Genomic DNA, 12,558 nt, shown 5'->3' with positions numbered 1-12,558 from the left:
GATCATATCTATTTCGTCAGTGACCGCAAGTAACCTTGTATTGCTGGTCAAAATGGAATCCCGTTAGGGATAGCGGCCAGGTACTGAACGTAGGTTCGTGATTTTAATCCAGTTACTCCGGAGTATTTCAGGTACGTCCTGGCAAAAAAACTTATTCATATGATAACACTTACCCACGAAAAAAATCCTAACAGAAGAAAGAAATAAGAAGGGGAAAAGATATATTGGAAGTTTTCTTTTGAACAAATTATTCGATAATGCCAAATATTTTAAAAGAACATTTTATAAATGAATATATTCTTCTTCCGTTTGCTTTAAGGCCTTTTTGCTAAACCAGAGTTCTCATTGTAAAACCATTGTCCTGGCATGGATCGTACTAAAAACCGAAATATAACTCAAATAAAAAGTCGGGATAGGATGTTGAAAACATTGCAACTGTGACGCTTAACAAACATATAGAAGACGAAAACCAAAATAAACCAGATACATTGGAGTACTGTAAATAAACTTTCTTTCGTGTGCGATTTACTTTCGCGCATTTCGCGATCACCGTAAATTTACGAATGTGTATCTCCGTGAATGCATGTGAACCTCGCTTATACTGATATATTTTTGTATTTATTTTTTCAAATTCGCCAAAGTTATCATCGCGAACTTGTTTTAAGATAATAATCACGAAATTACCGCGAAAGAAACTTGGTTGACAGTGCTAGTCTTTGGCTTGTTTAAACAGTCTTCCGGTGTTTTTTTTATATGTATAGACATGTATAGAACTATCTTTATATTGATAGACATGTATAGAACTATCTTTATATTGATAGACATGTATAGAACTATCTTTATATTGATAGACATGTATAGAACTATCTTTATATTGATAGACATGTATAGAACTATCTTTATATTGATAGACATGTATAAAAACTATCTTTATATTGATAGACATGTATAGAACTATCTTTATATTGATAGACATGTATAGAACTATCTTTATATTGATAGACATGTATAAAACTATCTTTATATTGATAGACATGTATAGAACTATCTTTATATTGATAGACATGTATAGAACTATCTTTATATTGATAGACATGTATAGAACTATCTTTATATTGATAGACATGTATAGAACTATCTGTGGTGTAAAATCAATGCCCTAAGTGTCCTGTACCAGTAGACGGCTGTCCTGAAATCCACAAAATTGCATCTTAAATCGATCATATGAATTTCTAAGAAATGGTAACACAAGTAATTGTTTCTGTTAAAAATGAACTTTTTTCACTTGGTTTGGGATATGTTTAGGAAAACCAGCAAATATATGCAAATTGTAGTAATAACATTTTGTCATTCATAAAGCTTAGAATATTTGATCAAGTCCAACAACATTTACATTCTTTATTGGAGGCATCTCCAAAATGCCATATATATAAAAAATATGTTGTTGATAATATTACCTTGCCTTTTTATCTCACGAAATAGAGTATAGAGTTTGTCTTACCAAGTTGAGTTTATCTTCACACTGTTTAGCTATTGAAGCTGGTAGATATAATAATACTCCAAGATTGAGACGTTTTTGTAGTATGTGTGATTCAAGAGAAATTGAAGACGAACATCATTTTATCCTTCAATGTAACAAATATAAAAAGGTAAGAAAAATATATTACATATTGTAAGTTACTACTGGAAAAACCCATCTGTATCTGAATTAATTGAGTTATAAAGAGTAAAAAATATAAAGGAGTTATGTTAATTAGGAAAATATATATACGAGGCAACAAAACTAAGAAATAATCAAGGTATCGACTGATATGTAGTCATTATGATTCATTTATTCGATAAAAGTACATGTTGTAACTTAACATGTATGTTACATTCTCTATATGATATAAGTATTGTATATATTATGCTGAAATTTATGTTCAATATTTGTATGACTGATGGGCCGAAAGGCCGAAAGTAATAAAAAAATTGAATTGAATAGATATCAAAGTCTTTGTGGAGAAGGTGATAATTCCAAATGTTGTCTTACTTACGTAACTCCTAGTTTTTGAGATATGACAATGCCAACGCTACGATCTTAAGGCCACGTTTAATGTACAATGTAGTATACGTCATACAAAGCCAATACCTAAACGAATAACATATATTAAAGATGCTCCAACGCCAACAGAGCATAAACGATACCATTCATTTGAATAACAACTGAAGTTAAATCGTATATATATATGCGTGTGTCTAATTAACACAAAAATACATATAGAATGATTTATTTTGCTTTTAGTGCATGTGCAATCAGTATTTCATTCCATATTGGACATAGTGCCATGGAATTTTTTCAGGACGCAATAAATTGTTTTTAATATTTTTATCTTGAAGTTAAATACATGTATGAAGCTCAAACTTTTCAATTGTGGTAATGGTGTAAAGTAAGTAAATATTGTAACTGAAAGAAAATACTAATTCGTCTGCTCCAGTATTTGATAGAGAAAAAATACCATTCGTCGGCGGTGGCGCATCTTTAACTAAATATCTAAATGTCACGTTAACTGCATTTTATGTCATACAAAGCCAAGACCTAAACTAAGAACATATCTGAACACGATTCTAAATAATCTAACAAGTGACAGATTGGATTTTAATCATCAAAAATTTGACGATCAGCTTTCAAGGTATGTTGACTAAGTAACATAAACGCTAACCATTGCTGAACTAATGGTTCAAAGCTGGCATATGCATTGCAAGTACCAACTCATAACATATTTCATGGGTTCTATGCCCTTTGCATATATTTTGATTTTCTTTATTATGTATTATAATTCCACTATCCGTATTGGTCTGTAAAGGTATATTTCATACATACCTTACTGAAACGGCTTTTCATTTCTAAAATGTAACTGTAAAACCATATTTGATAATTTCGTAGAGTCTCAAAAGTTATTAGCTTACCGCAAATACTACACTTACCATAACTCCCTTAACAATTTTGAATAGAAAAATATTTTTGTAACGCGGGTCGTCTTATGTTTCCCGCCGTCGTCCTAATTGCCACGCAGTTGTTCACTATCATTAGTACGGTATAGAGGCGTTACCGATACCATCCTCAGTTTGCTACTTTTATATATGTATATATCATGGATTTTTCATAATGCATTATGCTTTAAACTAACGGCTATACCCATATACTGTACGCTAGGATATTTTCGCGAGTTCATAATTTCGTGGTTTGGAGGTTATTTCACTATCGCGTTCGTTTCCACGTTTACAGTAACACCACATTTGTATTCCTAATGATGTTTTCATTTAAGCGTTGATGTCGCTATTTTTTAACTTCATCTTGGTATGAAATCAATTTTGTTTGCAAAATTGTGTGAATCTGCATCATAACCCGATGAAGTTAAAAAAAGTTACATCTGTCAATGCCTATAATTATTTTTTTCAGACTTCTTGATAACATAAAATACGTTTAAACGTATGATTCCATTGATTTTCCAATTGATTATTTTTTTTCTTGATTAATACGCAACGTCGACGTCTCTATTGTGACGTCGCGCAATTCCCGGATTTTTACTTCATAGTATATGAAGAAAAAGAATATGCCAATCAGAAAGTCGGATTTAGTATGAAAACAAATTAAAATTAATTATATCAATTTAATTTCGCGATCGAGACTTCTTTTGTTTTACTTGGTGACGAAATATTTAAGCCATATATGCTGCGGCGCGAAACACATGAATATCACTTGGTTTATAGTACCTGGGTTTTGTTGTTACTGTGTTGAAAACATTTCGCCCCGAGAACTTGTCGATTTGCCAGAATTATATAACATTTACACGGTTCCAATTATCATAATGCTCTCATAACATTTAAAAAATCAATATATTGCGCGAAAACGCGACGTTATCATGACGTCACAATAGAGACATCGACGTTGCGTATTGATTAAGAAAAAAACTTATCCATTGGAAATTCAATGGAATCATAGCTTTTAATAATAATGTTACTTATTTTCACAGTTTTCTGTGTAAGTTCGGATAAACTGTTAAACCTGTTTATATCTATAAGACCACCCAAGGAACATTGGAAAAGTTTTTGCCATTTGGTTTTCATATAAAGGTCTAAATTATGTTATAAATAACAATATGAAACCCCAAGAAAGTAGTCTTATTAAGCAGGTGGCCTTATAAAGTGTTGCACGCCAAAGTAGGTTTATTGAAGATACTCTGCTAGCCAAGGGTATTCTGTACGATACTCTCTCTAGGCAAGGGTATTATGTACGATACTCTCTCAAGCCAAGAGTACTCTGTATGATACTCTCTCTAGCTGAGGGTATTATGTACGATACTCTCTCTAGCTGAGGGTATTATGTACGATACTCTCTCTAGCTGAGGGTATTATGTACGATACTCTCTCTAGCTGAGGGTATTATGTATGATACTCTCTCTAGCTGAGGGTATTATGTATGATACTCTCTCTAGCTGAGGGTATTATGTATGATACTCTCTCTAGCTGAGGGTATTATGTATGATACTCTCTCTAGCTGAGGGTATTATGTATGATACTCTCTCTAGCTGAGGGTATTATGTATGATTCTCTCTCTAGCTGAGGATATTATGTATGATTCTCTCTCTAGCTGAGGGTATTATGTATGATACTCTCTCTAGCTGAGGATATTCTGTACAATACTATCTCAAGCCAAGGTTATTCTGTACGATACTCTCTCTAGCCAAGGGTATTCTGTACGATACTCTCTTTAGCTGAGGGTATTCTTATGATACTCTCTCTAGCTGAGGGTATTCTGAACGATACTCTCTCTAGCTGAGGGTATTATGTATGATACTCTCTCTAGCTGAGGGTATTATGTATGATACTCTCTCTAGCTGAGGGTATTATGTATGATTCTCTCTCTAGCTGAGGATATTCTGTACGATACTCTCTCTAGCTGAGGGTATTATGTATGATACTCTCTCTAGCTGAGGGTTTTCTGTACAATACTATCTCAAGCCAAGGTTATTGTGTTCGATACTCTCTCTACCCAAGGGTATTCAGAACGATGGCCTTTATGAAGCAGGTTTATTGTACTCTCTCTAGCCAAGGGTATTCTGTACGATACTCTCTCTAGCCAAGGGTATTCTGTACGATACACTCTCTAGCCAAGGTATTCTGTACGATACTCTCTCTAGCCAAGGGTATTATGTACGATACACTCTCTAGCCAAGGGTATTCTATACGAAACACTCTCTCTAGCCAAGGGTATTCTGTACGAAACTCTTTCTAGCCAAGGGTATTCTGTACGATGCTCTCTCTAGCCAATGGGTATTCAATACGATACTCTCCCTGAAACCCTTTGCGGTTGTCACGTCAAACCTTAAGTTTCAGCTTTTGAATCCTAACTGGATGCCGCAAGCTACAGCCGACAATGAAAACGCGGTTTATATGTCAACAAGAATTACCCGAAGTGATGGCAGTTATCATTGAGGAATGCCATGTCGGTCAACAACAGCTTCTAGTGAAGACATATTTACTATTTAGTCAATTATTAATAAAAAAAAATATAGGAAAAGTACATAGTGAGTGGTTCCTGTTTAAGTTAAACAAATTACGCAAAAATAAACTTTAATAAAACATGAAAAAAAAATACTTGTGTCCGAACTAGTAAAAAAGTTAACACTTGGTATTTTGAATCAGTCACATACATTATGTTTTTCAAAGGACGCTGGTTTTTTTTCAATCCATAGATCAACGATACGAGCTTGGTTATTGGTTGCTTTTTACGTAAATGGAAGGAAGGGGCGCAACTGCGGTTGACCAAGAGGTGGCGCAGTACGGAAACTTCAACTCAGACGCGGGATCCGCCAAGTGCACCTTTGGCTAGCGAAATTGAATGTCGTTTCAAATTTATGTGTACCATAACTTGGTGACAAATTGTCTTTTTTCAGTAATGTTTTAAAAACCATCAGGTTTTGTGTATTTAGCTGTGATGATTATGTATGCTTAGATGGAAACTTACCTGCAGAAATCACTTTACAATTACCACTTATATTGTGAAAATGTGTAATAAATTTGAAGACCTCATTTTGGCTTCACGGTCCGTCCGTACATGTTTGTACACATTTCATTGCATGTATGCATTGTATGTATTGCAATTCTCAAAATGTTGATACTTTGTGATTAAAATATGAAAAACACCTCCCTTGAATCGTTATTATTAAAATTACTCCATATCTAACTTTAAAGCACATATTTATTAGCAAACAATTACTAGCATTGCGTTTATATTTAAATAGTGACAATAATTGATTAGCACATGATAGACAGGTGAATTCTAATATCTATGACAAACACTTCACACTTGATCCACTTATGGAAAGAACTTATTTAGTCTTTCCTGTTATTCGATACTTTTGAAAAATGCCGTTTGTATATCTAATTTATTAAAATGGAATAATAACTGTATAGTTATGAAATCTATTAATATATTTGTTATAATTTATTGTCAGTTTTAAATCTGTATTTACTGTGACTCCAGTTGTAACATCCGCACCACACCCTAGAATAATCTCCTGCAGTAGTAATAAATTATTGCTATGACTGCACTGACCCAGAGACTAGATCTTTATAAGAGTTGCAAGGAAAATAAACGTAAGCCGCGGTACGGTGAATGTTTCTTAAAGTAATGCGGGTAACATATCTCTTTATCGAATACACTGGCTTGATTTTGTTATCGTTAATTCTATACTAATCATTCTGACCTAATTCCTAGCGTGAATGATAATAATTTGACTTGAATAGTGAACAAACTTATTCGTGTAAAAACAAGAAAAAAAACAACAAAGGGACGAATGTTGACTAGATAAAATTGATGAATGAAATTATCCTGAAAACATCGAACGCATCTGGTACCGGCAGTTGCATTATGGCAAACATGGTGATTCTGTTGCGTTTTAACATTGTACCGGAGCTCGAGAATTTAGACCAAACTCATAATAATCGTCACATTTGATTGATTGATTGTGATATTCTATTTTTAGTCTCACAAACTGATAGGTATCACGGGAAACAAAAGCCCATATGATGATTTTTATCAACACATTTTGAAATAAAAATACATATCATTTTGTCTCTTGCCTTAATTACTAAACTGCAATCTTCGATTATGCACGAGTTGAAATGTGTGAAAAATTATGCAAAAACAACACCCTGTATCCGTATCTAACTTACATAAACTATGTCGTCAAAATACCGAATAATAAAAATAATAAAATCTTTTGAGTCATGCAGATGTCGAGATGAAAGAACTCATAGTACGGAGATAGTTTATCATAACATTAACATCACTCCTCGAATATTTATGCTGAGTGATAAGATCTCTGGTACTGCGACAATTACAACCGATTCGTGGTATCGTGTGCAACATCACTAACATGCAACATTCGGTCGAACGCAATCGTTTCGAAGTCAACGGGCCATAACCATATTCGAAATATGAAGAGTTTTCGAGATAACTGATATTTTCTACTCACTACATTTTTATGTTTGAACTATTACATTTTGTCAGCAAATTCGAGATAACTGGAATTTTTTGTCAGACAATTCGAGATATTTTCTATGTACATTTTTGTACTATGGGTAATTATTATAGTTTGTGCAATTTTTAGATAAATGTTTTTGTCATTTTTATTTTGAGTTCAACAAGTTTTGTGTGTTGCCAAATTCGTGATATATATATAGTAAAGTAAATTGTATCATAATATGAAGTATGAAATCTGTTAATTCGTTAATGTTTATTTTTCAGTTCCTTTTACATTATCATTGATTTGGTTAGGGAGGTTGTGTTCGCAGTAAAATAACAGTTTAATTGAAGATATAGCATGCCGTATATTCGATTGTATGGGTTATTTTTTCTGAAGATTTTGACTAAAAATGAGACAAAAATAAAATGATTTTGAATTTCGCGATTTGGCTATACGTGTATTTATAACGACTGACTACACAGTACTTCATATAGACTTGATACTGATTTACTCAAGTTACATAAAATAACTGAATGACATGATAGAATTTGAAGCAGAATGAATATAAATATACAGGTATATATAATGTTTCCACATATACTATGTATGTTATGAGATATAGAACTAGTTCATGAAAGGCACATTACTTATATTAAAGTACACGAAAAAATCGTTCCCATAGGAAAATAGACATGAGAGACTGAAAGGCTCGGTTAAAGATGTTCCGCCGACGACAGAGCATAAACGATACTAATAATTTGAACATGGATTGGTGTTTACTCATGTAAATGTATAGCTAATATCTAAAATAATAATACAAAAAACTTTATTTGCTTTTGGTGGATGCATAATAAGTATTTTATTCCATACAGGGCATAGTGTCATGGTAGTGTCATGGACGTTTTTCGGGACGCTATGAATTGTTTTTAATATTTTGTATCTTTTCAATGGTGGTCATGTTGTAAATTTTTGTAACTGAAGACAAACGCTAATTCGTCTGCTCCTGTATTTGATAGAGATTTTTTTTTTTCAATTCATTTCTCCACTGCACACTGATATATAGCTGTTGTAGTAAGCAGATAGTGATGTAAGGGAAACAACTCAACAAATAACGCTGTATTTAGAATTTGAAATCATCTTTTGTATCATGATATTTAAAAAAGGCTTTGTGGTAAATTATTTCGTTTTATTTGTTGAAATCAAATACATTAAAATAGGCGAAACACATGTTTTATTGAAAAACAGCATTTGTAGAGTTTTGGTTTAGAAAATAAATATTTATGAACAAGCAACGGAAATGAAAGCATTAAAGCAACTAGTGTTTCAAGATTAGCATAGCATTAATTACCCCGACAAATTACGAAAAATAGAGAAAGGCACTATGGAGAAAAGATAATCAACAGTGGGTTTTGATATTTATATCTGTGTCTTAATCTATAATTAAATTAATTAATAACATTCCATTTTCAGAATGAGCAATTAAGTGATTTTTGTTAATTTTGATGCTATAACGGCGACATAGGTATATTGTTGGTTTAATGTTTTAACACTATGTAATTACAATTATTCAAAGCCATATAATAATATGTATTGTGCAAATAATTCTACAACAGCAGTGAGTTAAGAACCTACATGTATTTACAACCTAGATATTGTCACTTAATGTTTCTATGTTCCTCGATTTATCTTGTATACATATACTAAATGAGATAAAGTTGTCATCAACATGACTTCATTTAAGCATTGGGAAAAATACAAATTTTGAAGAGATATTCAATCTAAGGTGAATGTTAATTTACGCAAAATTATTAACGTAAAGTTTAAATCGTTGATATGAACCGACCACTCTGTCCTAGAGAAATACCAAGAATATTATTAATCCGACAACATTTATTGTAATGGAGATGGCGGGAGAGTTGGTTGTGATTTGAGTCCTTTTATAAAGTGACAAGATTTCAAGTTTTGCAGGATCGAATTTTAAATTCCACATAAATGAGCATTCATTAAGATCGTGATATGAAACATTTGTAATATTTCTATTTGAATTGACAATAACGTATAAGGTATAAATTAGATTTTAATCTTTCGAAATATTATGCATAGATGATAGAATTATCAGATGAGCTCAAAGTATGGGATCCGCAGGTACATGTCCATCAACATGAAATATTTGGCCAAATAAACAAAGGTCTTTCACTTACTTCTTTTTGTTTACGATATAAGATATTATTTTACAACCATTGTAGAACTGACGCTTTTGATTCCTGATCCTATGGCAAAGTTTCGGAAGACCTTTATGCCAAACAACGAAATGTTTTGCTAACATTAATAGATATCACTAATATGTTTTCCTCTACTTAGTTGAGTAGATATGAGTGATGCTAAAAATAATTTGCAGGTGAGTCTTCGTATTTTAATCCCAATTAACGAGTGGAGATAACAGAAAGTTTGAGTTGAATACTTATAAAGACACCTGCGTTTTCCCAAAAAAATAAAAAAAAAATAAATAAATAAAAAAATAAACGAGAACATTATAGTTTATAAATTTTGCGATATAGATTTACTTTCTTTTAAACAATTTTTCTATACATGCTTGACATGAACTTATTTAATCCCTGAAGGAACTACGACAGCAAACGCAACATGTCAGTGAGGGTTCATTAAAATATCAACAGTTTCTTTCAGTGCATGTGTAGTCGAGCATTGTAATATCGTGGGTGAAGGCGTTTCCGCAACCAATATCCTGAAATATGTAAAAAAAATATTCGTTACAAATTGGTTTTGATTTAAAACAGTTACTATTTTTTGTGTAAATGAGTAAAGCGTAACACAAAATGAATCTCAGTACTAAAGTTAAAGTGATAATGGAGTAGAATATGTGTTGCATTACTATTTAATATTTGAGACATTCGGCTAGTAGTACCATGAACTCCTTTTTATTAATTTGTCATGATCAGAACTGTGTATGAATTAAGAATATAATACGTTATGTTGTAGTATTGTTTACCATGTTAAACAATATCTCCCATCGATTAATATTTTGTTTGTTACATTGTTTCTAATGTGTTCCTTCTAATTCATTTCAGCGTTTCAAAGCTACTTTCAATTTCAGAATTTAGCAAAGGTATATATTATCAGTAGATGTAATGTATACTACTGCTTGCTAGTTTCGCATGTATATACCTCTCCATTTAGTAATTTTATATAAGGAATTTTACTTTTATTTTTGAAACTTTGTTTCCAATATTGTCATATACATTATTTTATTTTGCTGGGCGTCTTTAAAGCAGAGTTAATATTGTTATTATCATTCTCACTTGCGGAAAATATATACCAAAAGATTAAGATTATCTGGAATAGCACTTTATGGAGAGTGTACTTTCTTAACAAATAGAGAAAACAAAGTACTCTCTTGGAATTGAAACAGAATTTGAGAATGATTGAGATTGAATTATGCTCATTCTAAATTAGCAAAGATTCCAATCCTAGAAAATTCCCGTGAAGTTGAGCACATCAACTCTTCGTCAACTCCCTATGGACCTATTAATCGTATGAGTTCACACATGATTTATATAATTAGTTAAATTACCCCCAAACTTTTTATAATGTTTATACTCAAATTATAAAACTTCGTCACTTACGCGCTGTTTAAAAGTTTTAAAAGTAACAATAAAAGGTTATTAGCAGTCCAATATCCAATCAGGGCTCATTAACTGTCATTTTAAATGGTCGACAGAGCTAAGAAGAAGGTTAACCTTTAGCAATCTGATGAGTTATGTGAGCCCTGTAAAGTTTCCTTCTGAACCCCCGGCACCAAGCTACAGTAAAACTTTAATCTAAGAATGCAAAATTGACTTCCACTCATAGAGCAATCATATTAATTCACTATTATTCAGTTACTAGCAAATTATATAGCGAGAAACAGTCGGGCAATCAAAATTCAGGAATTGTAAAACGAGCGGAATGTGGGAGGATTAGGAAATTTATTAACCGGAACTTGTCACCAAAGACACTTGTTTAATATGCTTATACTCCTAATATGTTCTGTGTGGTTTTACAATTGGTGGCATCAGATTTAAATAACCAAAGAAAAAAAATGTTATTACATAATTGCAAAATTTTATGTAATATTTGGCAATATTGATAGGCCTTCCTGGCGAAAGAATTTCACCAACATGTCAAGATGGCCTTAAGTGTTTAAGTGATATATAATGTCCAGTTCTCATTTAGTTTTAATTGCATTATTCGGTGAATTAATTCAAGTTTAAATCTGTAAAATTTCAGATACTATAAAAATTAAACGAAAACAAACTCTTAATTGGACTTGTTTTAATGATTGAAAATAAATATAAACTTGTAATTTTAAATATGCAGTCTTAAATATGTCATGTTTGATTCTCAAGGCAAATTTATAATGGTAAATTTTCTGCCATATAACGTCCAGCAAAGCAAAATTCTTTTTTTTAATATCGTACTTTTATAATGTAAAAACAATATAAAATACACTCGATACTCAAAGAATAACAAATAAGAATAAATACAGTCATTCTCTTACACCTGGTTCTAAATTTCAAACATGATAATAATCTAACGAATGTCATCATATAAATCAGTCAATTAATTCATGGATAATATTACATGAAAATACTTAAAACTAAATTTTCGTATTGACGCACTTTTTCTGAATCAGACTGACTTGTGTAATGCGCAACGAATGGACTGTTACACACACAACTGCTCACAGATTGTTGCATTCCCGCATGTCATAGTGCACAGGGAAATTAAATACGCCATTATTTTTTGCATCAAGCGCGGATTGGTTTTGAAAACAAAAGAAATTCGCCAAAATGATTTAAAAGACTATTTTCTTTGCACAATAACGATCTTCTGAGTTTTTATATTATATGATGTTTTTATTGATCTGCCTATCACATAGACTACAATTTGTAACCAGTAGTTAAGGTATGTTTTAAATGATTTGTCCCATACCCCCTTAGTTTGAAAAAAATTGGTTGGGTACAATGACTGTGTAATCCATCAACAC

Source organism: Argopecten irradians, chromosome 14, assembly GCF_041381155.1.
Source record: "Argopecten irradians isolate NY chromosome 14, Ai_NY, whole genome shotgun sequence".
Classification (NCBI taxonomy): domain Eukaryota; kingdom Metazoa; phylum Mollusca; class Bivalvia; order Pectinida; family Pectinidae; genus Argopecten; species Argopecten irradians.
This window is presented reverse-complemented; position numbering follows the sequence as displayed.